Below are 13,658 nucleotides of genomic sequence, written 5' to 3'. Positions count from 1 at the left end.
AAGAAGCCCTCAATGTCGCCTGCAGCCTCATTAAAGGGCTTAAAGTCTTTGTGGGACACTCTGGGGAGTTCCCTCATGGTGGGTGCTGAGGTTACAGTCTGTCTGGAGCTTCTAGCTGCTTCCAAAGCGATCTGCTCCAGCAATGCCATCTCCTGAGCTCTGTGAATGGCCTTCCTCTTATCGTCTATGGTGGCCTCTTCTCCCAGAAATGCCAACTCCTCCTCGTACCACACAACCCACTGACTTTTTTGGGTATTTACCTCCGGCTGCAGTCTTTCCTCCATTTGCTGTGAGGATCCTTCCTCAGTGTCATCTTGCAGGCGAACTCCTTCCAAAGCCTCAATTAGCTGCTCCTTGGAGAGTCCTTTAAAATGGACTCCTACTTCATGGGCCTTTGTTTGTAGGTTCATCGCAGTCCAGCTCTTGTACTCTGCGGTGCTGGTTCCCAATGTTGATGGGCCTTTGTCCTCCATTCCTTCTGCTCTGATCCCACTGCTGCCAACCAGTTTGTGACGGGGTGTACAGCAGAGCAGGAAGGGACAACAGGCCGAGGGATGATCCAATGAGATTTATTAAAGCAGGGAGCATACAACATCAAATATCCATAATGTCCTTCAAGTCCACCAGAAGTCCACAATAAGCCCAAGTAAATAAACAGATCTGGAGGTGCTTTCCAGTAATCCCGCACCCGATAAACGAAACAATAGTCCTTCCACGAGTCCAACAGAACAGATTCGGGGGCACCTCCAGATAATGCTTGTGCCAGCTAACAAAGCAATAGTCCACATGAGTCCAAGGGATCCCAAAACAATCTCACGAACGACGAGATATGTCCTCAGCTCAAGTCTCATCCCGTACGCTTCCGCAGTCACAGATGGACGTGGGGTCTTGCCTCAGCTAAGAATCCCCACTCCTTCCCCTTTAAGGATCAACTCACATCTGATCTCAAAAATAAGAATGGATTATCTGAGCTCCTGGGATCCGCCCATGAAGGGGGGTAGGAGTCACACCTTCTATTCAATGGTTGGGTCCACCTGAAGATTCTAGACTGGTCGGCTCCTCTTAGTCTATCTAGTATGTACATATGACTAGCCACCTGCTGTGAGAAAGAATGGCTATTCTTCACTAGTGGTGTTGACAAACCTTAATTACATTATAGCTTAGGGCTGCAAGTATTGGGGGAAGGAGACATATTGTTACAGGTGAACTCCCTGCACAAGAAAATACATAAATTACAGCTAATAGAAACCAGAGAACAGTTACATACATCAAATGGCATATTATTCAAATACAGGACAGGGCAAAAGTACATATCATGACAGACATGTCTCTAAATATTAGGAAAAAAACAATAATTCTATCAACTGTTTTTATCTTAACCAGAAAGAAAACACTTAAGCAAATACAAAAGAAGATTAAAACACATGTAAGTTTGTATGTTAGTAAAATCATAAGAGTAAGTTCAAAACAATTTTCAAGCACATATCATACTGGCAGCAGTGGGATGAAAGCACATGCAAATTTTGTCTGTTTTCATAATTATAAGAATAAGATCAAAAGATTTTCAAGAACTCATACTGCTGAGTCATACTCAGCATGATTAAGTAGGCTTCCTTAGAGTAAGTGAAGTACATTTGACAACATTTAAAATTAGTGCATGTTGGAAAAAGGGCATGTCTCTAAACATTAGGAAAAACCAATGATTCTATCAACGGTCTTTATCTTAACCGAAAACCGAAAAATCATACAAATACAAAAGAAGATTAGATCACATGCTAATTTGCATGTTAGCAAAATCATAAGAATAAGTACAAAAACATTTCAAGACCTCATAATACTGGCAGCAGTGGGATTAAAGCATATGCTAATTTTGTATGTTAGCATAGTTATAAGAATAAGATAAAAAGGTTTTAAGGAACTCTTACTACTGGCAGCAGTGGGATTTGAACCTACAGGTCTGTTGTAAAATGGTTAAGTCTCTAAACAATAGGAAAAACCAATGATTCTATCAACTGTCTTTTCCTAAACAGAAATCCACACACTCATGCAAATACAAAATCATAAGAATTAGATCAAAAGGTTCTAAAGACCTACTGGCAGCAGTGGGATTTGAACCCACGCCTCTGAAGAGACTGGAGCCTTAATCCAGCGCCTTAGACCGCTCGGCCATGCTACCTTTAGCAGCATGACTTTTAAGATTCCTTATCTTAACTGAAAACCACAAAATTATACAAATACAAAAGATTAAATCACATGTTAATTTGCATGTTAGCAAAATCATAAGAATAAGTACAAAAACATTTCAAGACCGCATAATACTGGCAGCAGTGGGATTAAAGCATATGCTAATTTTGTATATTAGCGTATGTATAAGAATAAGATAAAAAGGTTTTAAGGAACTCTTACTACTGGCAGCAGTGGGATTTAAACCTACAGGTCTGTTGTAAAATGGTTAAGTCTCTAAACAATAGGAAAAACCAATGATTCTATCAACTGTCTTTTCCTAAACAGAAACCCACACACTCATGCAAATACAAAATCATTTGAATTAGATCAAAATGTTCTGAAGACCTACTGGCAGCAGTGGGATTTGAACCCACGCCTCTGAAGAGACTGGAGCCTTAATCCAGCGCCTTAGACCGCTCGGCCATGCTACCTTAATATACTACATGAAAAAAGCTTCCTTAGAGTAAGTTTAGTGAATTTTCCTACATTTTAACTTCTTCAAGGTGGAAAATGGATAGGTCTCTAAGCAAAAAGCAATGATTCTATCTACTGTCTTTTGCAAAACAGCAAAGCATGGACTCATACAAATACAAAATAATAAAACACATGCTAATTTTTCTATTAGCAAAATCATAAATATAAGCTAAAAAGTTTCAAAGTAGAAATACACTGGCAGCAGTGGGATTTGAACCCACGCCTCCAAAGAGACTAGAGCCTAAGTCCAGCGCCTTAGACCACTCGGCCATGCTACCTTTAACAGCATGATTTTTACGATTCCTTATCTTAACTGAAAACCGCAAAATTATACAAATACAAAAGATTAAATCACATGTTAATTTGCATGTTAGCAAAATCATAAGAATAAGTACAAAAACATTTCAAGACCGCATAATACTGGCAGCAGTGGGATTAAAGCATATGTTAATTTTGTATGTTAGCGTATGTATAAGAATAAGATAAAAAGGTTTTAAGGAACTCTTACTACTGGCAGCAGTGGGATTTAAACCTACAGGTCTGTTGTAAAATTGTTAAGTCTCTAAACAATAGGAAAAAACAATGATTCTATCAACTGTCTTTTCCTAAACAGAAACCCACACACTCATGCAAATACAAAATCATTTGAATTAGATCAAAATGTTCTGAAGACCTACTGGCAGCAGTGGGATTTGAACCCACGCCTCTGAAGAGACTGGAGCCTTAATCCAGCGCCTTAGACCGCTCGGCCATGCTACCTTAATATACTACATGAAAAAAGCTTCCTTAGAGTAAGTTTAGTGAATTTTCCTACATTTTAACTCCTTCAAGGTGGAAAATGGATAGGTCTCTAAGCAAAAAGGAAAAAGCAATGATTCTATCTACTGTCTTTTGCAAAACAGCAAAGCATGGACTCATACAAATACAAAATAATAAAACACATGCTAATTTTTCTATTAGCAAAATCATAAATATAAGCTAAAAAGTTTCAAAGTAGAAATACACTGGCAGCAGTGGGATTTGAACCCACGCCTCCAAAGAGACTGGAGCCTAATTCCAGCGCCTTAGACCACTCGCCATGCTACCTTTAACAGCATGATTTTTACGATTCCTTATCTTAACTGAAAACCGCAAAATTATACAAATACAAAAGATTAAATCACGTTAATTTGCATGTTAGCAAAATCATAAGAATAAGTACAAAAACATTTCAAGACCGCATAATACTGGCAGCAGTGGGATTAAAGCATATGCTAATTTTGTATGTTAGCATAATTATAAGAATAAGATAACAAGGTTTAACATAGCATAATGTCCTAGAATAGTCTGTTTAATCGCCGCATACTCACAGTTCCCCTGAGGGTCCATAGCTCTATAGGCTTCAGCAGCTCCACCCTCTAAGAACCCCACAAGATGTCGAACTCGCTCCCTTTCCGGGACTTCCATTAATCAACACTGATGCTCAAAGTCCTGGAAGAAGCCCTCAATGTCGCCTGCAGCCTCATTAAAGGGCTTAAAGTCTTTGTGGGACACTCTGGGGAGTTCCCTCATGGTGGGTGCTGAGGTTACAGTCTGTCTGGAGCTTCTAGCTGCTTCCAAAGCGATCTGCTCCAGCAATGCCATCTCCTGAGCTCTGTGAATGGCCTTCCTCTTATCGTCTATGGTGGCCTCTTCTCCCAGAAATGCCAACTCCTCCTCGTACCACACAACCCACTGACTTTTTTGGGTATTTACCTCCGGCTGCAGTCTTTCCTCCATTTGCTGTGAGGATCCTTCCTCAGTGTCATCTTGCAGGCGAACTCCTTCCAAAGCCTCAATTAGCTGCTCCTTGGAGAGTCCTTTAAAATGGACTCCTACTTCATGGGCCTTTGTTTGTAGGTTCATCGCCGTCCAGCTCTTGTACTCTGCGGTGCTGGTTCCCAATGTTGATGGGCCTTTGTCCTCCATTCCTTCTGCTCTGATCCCACTGCTGCCAACCAATTTGTGACGGGGTGTACAGCAGAGCAGGAAGGGACAACAGGCCGAGGGATGATCCAATGAGATTTATTAAAGCAGGGAGCATACAACATCAAATATCCATAATGTCCTTCAAGTCCACCAGAAGTCCACAATAAGCCCAAGTAAATAAACAGATCTGGAGGTGCTTTCCAGTAATCCCGCACCCGATAAACGAAACAATAGTCCTTCCACGAGTCCAACAGAACAGATTCGGGGGCACCTCCAGATAATCCTTGTGCCAGCTAACAAAGCAATAGTCCACATGAGTCCAAGGGATCCCAAAACAATCTCACGAACGACGAGATATGTCCTCAGCTCAAGTCTCATCCCGTACGCTTCCGCAGTCACAGATGGACGTGGGGTCTTGCCTCAGCTAAGAATCCCCACTCCTTACCCTTTAAGGATCAACTCACATCTGATCTCAAAAATAAGAATGGATTATCTGAGCTCCTGGGATCCGCCCATGAAGGGGGGTAGGAGTCACACCTTCTATTCAATGGTTGGGTCCACCTGAAGATTCTAGACTGGTCGGCTCCTCTTAGTCTATCTAGTATGTACATATGACTAGCCACCTGCTGTGAGAAAGAATGGTTATTCTTCACTAGTGGTGTTGACAAACCTTAATTACATTATAGCTTAGGGCTGCAAGTATTGGGGGAAGGAGACATATTGTTACAGGTGAACTCCCTGCACAAGAAAATACATAAATTACAGCTAATAGAAACCAGAGAACAGTTACATACATCAAATGGCATATTATTCAAATACAGGACAGGGCAAAAGTACATATCATGACAGACATGTCTCTAAATATTAGGAAAAAAACAATAATTCTATCAACTGTTTTTATCTTAACCAGAAAGAAAACACTTAAGCAAATACAAAAGAAGATTAAAACACATGTAAGTTTGTATGTTAGTAAAATCATAAGAGTAAGTTCAAAACAATTTTCAAGCACATATCATACTGGCAGCAGTGGGATGAAAGCACATGCAAATTTTGTCTGTTTTCATAATTATAAGAATAAGATCAAAAGATTTTCAAGAACTCATACTGCTGAGTCATACTCAGCATGATTAAGTAGGCTTCCTTAGAGTAAGTGAAGTACATTTGACAACATTTAAAATTAGTGCATGTTGGAAAAAGGGCATGTCTCTAAACATTAGGAAAAACCAATGATTCTATCAACGGTCTTTATCTTAACCGAAAACCGAAAAATCATACAAATACAAAAGAAGATTAGATCACATGCTAATTTGCATGTTAGCAAAATCATAAGAATAAGTACAAAAACATTTCAAGACCTCATAATACTGGCAGCAGTGGGATTAAAGCATATGCTAATTTTGTATGTTAGCATAGTTATAAGAATAAGATAAAAAGGTTTTAAGGAACTCTTACTACTGGCAGCAGTGGGATTTGAACCTACAGGTCTGTTGTAAAATGGTTAAGTCTCTAAACAATAGGAAAAACCAATGATTCTATCAACTGTCTTTTCCTAAACAGAAATCCACACACTCATGCAAATACAAAATCATAAGAATTAGATCAAAAGGTTCTAAAGACCTACTGGCAGCAGTGGGATTTGAACCCACGCCTCTGAAGAGACTGGAGCCTTAATCCAGCGCCTTAGACCGCTCGGCCATGCTACCTTTAGCAGCATGACTTTTAAGATTCCTTATCTTAACTGAAAACCACAAAATTATACAAATACAAAAGATTAAATCACATGTTAATTTGCATGTTAGCAAAATCATAAGAATAAGTACAAAAACATTTCAAGACCGCATAATACTGGCAGCAGTGGGATTAAAGCATATGCTAATTTTGTATATTAGCGTATGTATAAGAATAAGATAAAAAGGTTTTAAGGAACTCTTACTACTGGCAGCAGTGGGATTTAAACCTACAGGTCTGTTGTAAAATGGTTAAGTCTCTAAACAATAGGAAAAACCAATGATTCTATCAACTGTCTTTTCCTAAACAGAAACCCACACACTCATGCAAATACAAAATCATTTGAATTAGATCAAAATGTTCTGAAGACCTACTGGCAGCAGTGGGATTTGAACCCACGCCTCTGAAGAGACTGGAGCCTTAATCCAGCGCCTTAGACCGCTCGGCCATGCTACCTTAATATACTACATGAAAAAAGCTTCCTTAGAGTAAGTTTAGTGAATTTTCCTACATTTTAACTTCTTCAAGGTGGAAAATGGATAGGTCTCTAAGCAAAAAGGAAAAAGCAATGATTCTATCTACTGTCTTTTGCAAAACAGCAAAGCATGGACTCATACAAATACAAAATAATAAAACACATGCTAATTTTTCTATTAGCAAAATCATAAATATAAGCTAAAAAGTTTCAAAGTAGAAATACACTGGCAGCAGTGGGATTTGAACCCACGCCTCCAAAGAGACTGGAGCCTAATTCCAGCGCCTTAGACCACTCGGCCATGCTACCTTTCACAGCATGATTTTTACGATTCCTTATCTTAACTGAAAACCGCAAAATTATACAAATACAAAAGATTAAATCACGTTAATTTGCATGTTAGCAAAATCATAAGAATAAGTACAAAAACATTTCAAGACCGCATAATACTGGCAGCAGTGGGATTAAAGCATATGCTAATTTTGTATGTTAGCATAATTATAAGAATAAGATAACAAGGTTTAACATAGCATAATGTCCTAGAATAGTCTGTTTAATCGCCGCATACTCACAGTTCCCCTGAGGGTCCATAGCTCTATAGGCTTCAGCAGCTCCACCCTCTAAGAACCCCACAAGATGTCGAACTCGCTCCCTTTCCGGGACTTCCATTAATCAACACTGATGCTCAAAGTCCTGGAAGAAGCCCTCAATGTCGCCTGCAGCCTCATTAAAGGGCTTAAAGTCTTTGTGGGACACTCTGGGGAGTTCCCTCATGGTGGGTGCTGAGGTTACAGTCTGTCTGGAGCTTCTAGCTGCTTCCAAAGCGATCTGCTCCAGCAATGCCATCTCCTGAGCTCTGTGAATGGCCTTCCTCTTATCGTCTATGGTGGCCTCTTCTCCCAGAAATGCCAACTCCTCCTCGTACCACACAACCCACTGACTTTTTTGGGTATTTACCTCCGGCTGCAGTCTTTCCTCCATTTGCTGTGAGGATCCTTCCTCAGTGTCATCTTGCAGGCGAACTCCTTCCAAAGCCTCAATTAGCTGCTCCTTGGAGAGTCCTTTAAAATGGACTCCTACTTCATGGGCCTTTGTTTGTAGGTTCATCGCAGTCCAGCTCTTGTACTCTGCGGTGCTGGTTCCCAATGTTGATGGGCCTTTGTCCTCCATTCCTTCTGCTCTGATCCCACTGCTGCCAACCAGTTTGTGACGGGGTGTACAGCAGAGCAGGAAGGGACAACAGGCCGAGGGATGATCCAATGAGATTTATTAAAGCAGGGAGCATACAACATCAAATATCCATAATGTCCTTCAAGTCCACCAGAAGTCCACAATAAGCCCAAGTAAATAAACAGATCTGGAGGTGCTTTCCAGTAATCCCGCACCCGATAAACGAAACAATAGTCCTTCCACGAGTCCAACAGAACAGATTCGGGGGCACCTCCAGATAATCCTTGTGCCAGCTAACAAAGCAATAGTCCACATGAGTCCAAGGGATCCCAAAACAATCTCACGAACGACGAGATATGTCCTCAGCTCAAGTCTCATCCCGTACGCTTCCGCAGTCACAGATGGACGTGGGGTCTTGCCTCAGCTAAGAATCCCCACTCCTTCCCCTTTAAGGATCAACTCACATCTGATCTCAAAAATAAGAATGGATTATCTGAGCTCCTGGGATCCGCCCATGAAGGGGGGTAGGGGTCACACCTTCTATTCAATGGTTGGGTCCACCTGAAGATTCTAGACTGGTTGGCTCCTCTTAGTCTATCTAGTATGTACATATGACTAGCCACCTGCTGTGAGAAAGAATGGCTATTCTTCACTAGTGGTGTTGACAAACCTTAATTACATTATAGCTTAGGGCTGCAAGTATTGGGGGAAGGAGACATATTGTTACAGGTGAACTCCCTGCACAAGAAAATACATAAATTACAGCTAATAGAAACCAGAGAACAGTTACATACATCAAATGGCATATTATTCAAATACAGGACAGGGCAAAAGTACATATCATGACATACATGTCTCTAAATATTAGGAAAAAAACAATAATTCTATCAACTGTTTTTATCTTAACCAGAAAGAAAACACTTAAGCAAATACAAAAGAAGATTAAAACACATGTAAGTTTGTATGTTAGTAAAATCATAAGAGTAAGTTCAAAACAATTTTCAAGCACATATCATACTGGCAGCAGTGGGATGGAAGCACATGCAAATTTTGTCTGTTTTCATAATTATAAGAATAAGATCAAAAGATTTTCAAGAACTCATACTGCTGAGTCATACTCAGCATGATTAAGTAGGCTTCCTTAGAGTAAGTGAAGTACATTTGACAACATTTAAAATTAGTGCATGTTGGAAAAAGGGCATGTCTCTAAACATTAGGAAAAACCAATGATTCTATCAACGGTCTTTATCTTAACCGAAAACCGAAAAATCATACAAATACAAAAGAAGATTAGATCACATGCTAATTTGCATGTTAGCAAAATCATAAGAATAAGTACAAAAACATTTCAAGACCTCATAATACTGGCAGCAGTGGGATTAAAGCATATGCTAATTTTGTATGTTAGCATAGTTATAAGAATAAGATAAAAAGGTTTTAAGGAACTCTTACTACTGGCAGCAGTGGGATTTGAACCTACAGGTCTGTTGTAAAATGGTTAAGTCTCTAAACAATAGGAAAAACCAATGATTCTATCAACTGTCTTTTCCTAAACAGAAATCCACACACTCATGCAAATACAAAATCATAAGAATTAGATCAAAAGGTTCTGAAGACCTACTGGCAGCAGTGGGATTTGAACCCACGCCTCTGAAGAGACTGGAGCCTTAATCCAGCGCCTTAGACCGCTCGGCCATGCTACCTTTAGCAGCATGACTTTTAAGATTCCTTATCTTAACTGAAAACCACAAAATTATACAAATACAAAAGATTAAATCACATGTTAATTTGCATGTTAGCAAAATCATAAGAATAAGTACAAAAACATTTCAAGACCGCATAATACTGGCAGCAGTGGGATTAAAGCATATGCTAATTTTGTATATTAGCGTATGTATAAGAATAAGATAAAAAGGTTTTAAGGAACTCTTACTACTGGCAGCAGTGGGATTTAAACCTACAGGTCTGTTGTAAAATGGTTAAGTCTCTAAACAATAGGAAAAAACAATGATTCTATCAACTGTCTTTTCCTAAACAGAAACCCACACACTCATGCAAATACAAAATCATTTGAATTAGATCAAAATGTTCTGAAGACCTACTGGCAGCAGTGGGATTTGAACCCACGCCTCTGAAGAGACTGGAGCCTTAATCCAGCGCCTTAGACCGCTCGGCCATGCTACCCTAATATACTACATAAAAACAGCTTCCTTAGAGTAAGTTTAGTGAATTTTCCTACATTTTAACTTCTTCAAGGTGGAAAATGGATAGGTCTCTAAGCAAAAAGCAATGATTCTATCTACTGTCTTTTGCAAAACAGCAAAGCATGGACTCATACAAATACAAAATAATAAAACACATGCTAATTTTTCTATTAGCAAAATCATAAATATAAGCTAAAAAGTTTCAAAGTAGAAATACACTGGCAGCAGTGGGATTTGAACCCACGCCTCCAAAGAGACTGGAGCCTAATTCCAGCGCCTTAGACCACTCGGCCATGCTACCTTTAACAGCATGATTTTTACGATTCCTTATCTTAACTGAAAACCGCAAAATTATACAAATACAAAAGATTAAATCACGTTAATTTGCATGTTAGCAAAATCATAAGAATAAGTACAAAAACATTTCAAGACCGCATAATACTGGCAGCAGTGGGATTAAAGCATATGCTAATTTTGTATGTTAGCATAATTATAAGAATAAGATAACAAGGTTTAACATAGCATAATGTCCTAGAATAGTCTGTTTAATCGCCGCATACTCACAGTTCCCCTGAGGGTCCATAGCTCTATAGGCTTCAGCAGCTCCACCCTCTAAGAACCCCACAAGATGTCGAACTCGCTCCCTTTCCGGGACTTCCATTAATCAACACTGATGCTCAAAGTCCTGGAAGAAGCCCTCAATGTCGCCTGCAGCCTCATTAAAGGGCTTAAAGTCTTTGTGGGACACTCTGGGGAGTTCCCTCATGGTGGGTGCTGAGGTTACAGTCTGTCTGGAGCTTCTAGCTGCTTCCAAAGCGATCTGCTCCAGCAATGCCATCTCCTGAGCTCTGTGAATGGCCTTCCTCTTATCGTCTATGGTGGCCTCTTCTCCCAGAAATGCCAACTCCTCCTCGTACCACACAACCCACTGACTTTTTTGGGTATTTACCTCCGGCTGCAGTCTTTCCTCCATTTGCTGTGAGGATCCTTCCTCAGTGTCATCTTGCAGGCGAACTCCTTCCAAAGCCTCAATTAGCTGCTCCTTGGAGAGTCCTTTAAAACGGACTCCTACTTCATGGGCCTTTGTTTGTAGGTTCATCGCAGTCCAGCTCTTGTACTCTGTGGTGCTGGTTCCCAATGTTGATGGGCCTTTGTCCTCCATTCCTTCTGCTCTGATCCCACTGCTGCCAACCAGTTTGTGACGGGGTGTACAGCAGAGCAAGAAGGGACAACAGGCCGAGGGATGATCCAATGAGATTTATTAAAGCAGGGAGCATACAACATCAAATATCCATAATGTCCTTCAAGTCCACCAGAAGTCCACAATAAGCCCAAGGAAATAAACAGATCTGGAGGTGCTTTCCAGTAATCCCGCACCTGATAAACGAAACAATAGTCCTTCCACGAGTCCAACAGAACAGATTCGGGGGCACCTCCAGATAATCCTTGTGCCAGCTAACAAAGCAATGGTCCACATGAGTCCAAGGGATCCCAAAACAATCTCACGAACGACGAGATATGTCCTCAGCTCAAGTCTCATCCCGTACGCTTCCGCAGTCACAGATGGACGTGGGGTCTTGCCTCAGCTAAGAATCCCCACTCCTTCCCCTTTAAGGATCAACTCACATCTGATCTCAAAAATAAGAATGGATTATCTGAGCTCCTGGGATCCGCCCATGAAGGGGGGTAGGGGTCACACCTTCTATTCAATGGTTGGGTCCACCTGAAGATTCTAGACTGGTCGGCTCCTCTTAGTCTATCAAGTATGTACATATGACTAGCCACCTGCTGTGAGAAAGAATGGCTATTCTTCACTAGTGGTGTTGACAAACCTTAATTACATTATAGCTTAGGGCTGCAAGTATTGGGGGAAGGAGACATATTGTTACAGGTGAACTCCCAGCACAAGAAAATACATAAATTACAGCTAATAGAAACCAGAGAACAGTTACATACATCAAATGGCATATTATTCAAATACAGGACAGGGCAAAAGTACATATCATGACAGACATGTCTCTAAATATTAGGAAAAAAACAATAATTCTATCAACTGTTTTTATCTTAACCAGAAAGAAAACACTTAAGCAAATACAAGAGAAGATTAAAACACATGTAAGTTTGTATGTTAGTAAAATCATAAGAGTAAGTTCAAAACAATTTTCAAGCACATATCATACTGGCAGCAGTGGGATGAAAGCACATGCAAATTTTGTCTGTTTTCATAATTATAAGAATAAGATAATGATCTGGTAGAAGGTTTACACAGTAAAATATCGATATTTGCAGATGATACAAAACTATGTAAAGCAGTTAATACAAGAGAAGATAGTATTCTGCTACAGATGGATCTGGATAAGTTGGAAACTTGGGCTGAAAGGTGGCAGATGAGGTTTAACAATGATAAATGTAAGGTTATACACATGGGAAGAGGGAATCAATATCACCATTACACACTGAACGGGAAACCACTGGGTAAATCTGACAGGGAGAAGGACTTGGGGATCCTAGTTAATGATAAACTTACCTGGAGCAGCCAGTGCCAGGCAGCAGCTGCCAAGGCAAACAGGATCATGGGGTGCATTAAAAGAGGTCTGGATACACATGATGAGAGCATTATACTGCCTCTGTACAAATCCCTAGTTAGACCGCACATGGAGTACTGTGTCCAGTTTTGGGCACCGGTGCTCAGGAAGGATATAATGGAACTAGAGAGAGTACAAAGGAGGGCAACAAAATTAATAAAGGGGATGGGAGAACTACAATACCCAGATAGATTAGCGAAATTAGGATTATTTAGTCTAGAAAAAAGACGACTGAGGGGCGATCTAATAACCATGTATAAGTATATAAGGGGACAATACAAATATCTCGCTGAGGATCTGTTTATACCAAGGAAGGTGACGGGCACAAGGGGGCATTCTTTGCGTCTGGAGGAGAGAAGGTTTTTCCACCAACATAGAAGAGGATTCTTTACTGTTAGGGCAGTGAGAATCTGGAATTGCTTGCCTGAGGAGGTGGTGATGGCAAACTCAGTCGAGGGGTTCAAGAGAGGCCTGGATGTCTTCCTGGAGCAGAACAATATTGTATCATACAATTATTAGGTTCTGTAGAAGGACGTAGATCTGGGTATTTATTATGATGGAATATAGGCTGAACTGGATGGACAAATGTCTTTTTTCGGCCTTACTAACTATGTTACTATGTTACTATGTAAGATCAAAAGATTTTCAAGAACTCATACTGCTGAGTCATACTCAGCATGATTAAGTAGGCTTCCTTAGAGTAAGTGAAGTACATTTGACAACATTTAAAATTAGTGCATGTTGGAAAAAGGGCATGTCTCTAAACATTAGGAAAAACCAATGATTCTATCAACGGTCTTTATCTTAACTGAAAACCGAAAAATCATACAAATACAAAAGAAGATTAGA

The 13,658-nt window shown here is 40.2% G+C and overlaps 10 non-coding genes across 10 annotated transcripts; all 10 read right to left on the bottom strand.

Moving 5' to 3' along the window:
- Nucleotides 1–2,094: 2,094 nt before the first annotated feature.
- Nucleotides 2,095–2,176, bottom strand: TRNAL-AAG (transfer RNA leucine (anticodon AAG)). The gene has a single exon. It is a non-coding gene; the product is annotated as a tRNA-Leu (tRNA).
- A 399-nt stretch (nucleotides 2,177–2,575) lies between these two features.
- Nucleotides 2,576–2,657, bottom strand: TRNAL-AAG (transfer RNA leucine (anticodon AAG)). The gene has a single exon. It is a non-coding gene; the product is annotated as a tRNA-Leu (tRNA).
- A 239-nt stretch (nucleotides 2,658–2,896) lies between these two features.
- Nucleotides 2,897–2,978, bottom strand: TRNAL-UAG (transfer RNA leucine (anticodon UAG)). The gene has a single exon. It is a non-coding gene; the product is annotated as a tRNA-Leu (tRNA).
- A 399-nt stretch (nucleotides 2,979–3,377) lies between these two features.
- On the bottom strand, nucleotides 3,378–3,459 carry TRNAL-AAG (transfer RNA leucine (anticodon AAG)). The gene has a single exon. It is a non-coding gene; the product is annotated as a tRNA-Leu (tRNA).
- Nucleotides 3,460–6,268: 2,809 nt separating this feature from the next.
- Nucleotides 6,269–6,350, bottom strand: TRNAL-AAG (transfer RNA leucine (anticodon AAG)). Its single transcript has one exon. It is a non-coding gene; the product is annotated as a tRNA-Leu (tRNA).
- A 399-nt stretch (nucleotides 6,351–6,749) lies between these two features.
- TRNAL-AAG (transfer RNA leucine (anticodon AAG)) lies at nucleotides 6,750–6,831 on the bottom strand. The gene has a single exon. It is a non-coding gene; the product is annotated as a tRNA-Leu (tRNA).
- A 246-nt stretch (nucleotides 6,832–7,077) lies between these two features.
- On the bottom strand, nucleotides 7,078–7,159 carry TRNAL-UAG (transfer RNA leucine (anticodon UAG)). The gene has a single exon. It is a non-coding gene; the product is annotated as a tRNA-Leu (tRNA).
- A 2,482-nt stretch (nucleotides 7,160–9,641) lies between these two features.
- Nucleotides 9,642–9,723, bottom strand: TRNAL-AAG (transfer RNA leucine (anticodon AAG)). The gene has a single exon. It is a non-coding gene; the product is annotated as a tRNA-Leu (tRNA).
- A 399-nt stretch (nucleotides 9,724–10,122) lies between these two features.
- Nucleotides 10,123–10,204, bottom strand: TRNAL-AAG (transfer RNA leucine (anticodon AAG)). Its single transcript has one exon. It is a non-coding gene; the product is annotated as a tRNA-Leu (tRNA).
- Nucleotides 10,205–10,443: 239 nt separating this feature from the next.
- On the bottom strand, nucleotides 10,444–10,525 carry TRNAL-UAG (transfer RNA leucine (anticodon UAG)). Its single transcript has one exon. It is a non-coding gene; the product is annotated as a tRNA-Leu (tRNA).
- Nucleotides 10,526–13,658: the final 3,133 nt, after the last annotated feature.

Source organism: Ranitomeya imitator, chromosome 4 (genome assembly GCF_032444005.1).
Source record: "Ranitomeya imitator isolate aRanImi1 chromosome 4, aRanImi1.pri, whole genome shotgun sequence".
Lineage (NCBI taxonomy): Eukaryota > Metazoa > Chordata > Amphibia > Anura > Dendrobatidae > Ranitomeya > Ranitomeya imitator.
Note: the sequence above shows the minus strand (reverse complement) of the source record. Positions and strands in the feature narration are given on the sequence as shown.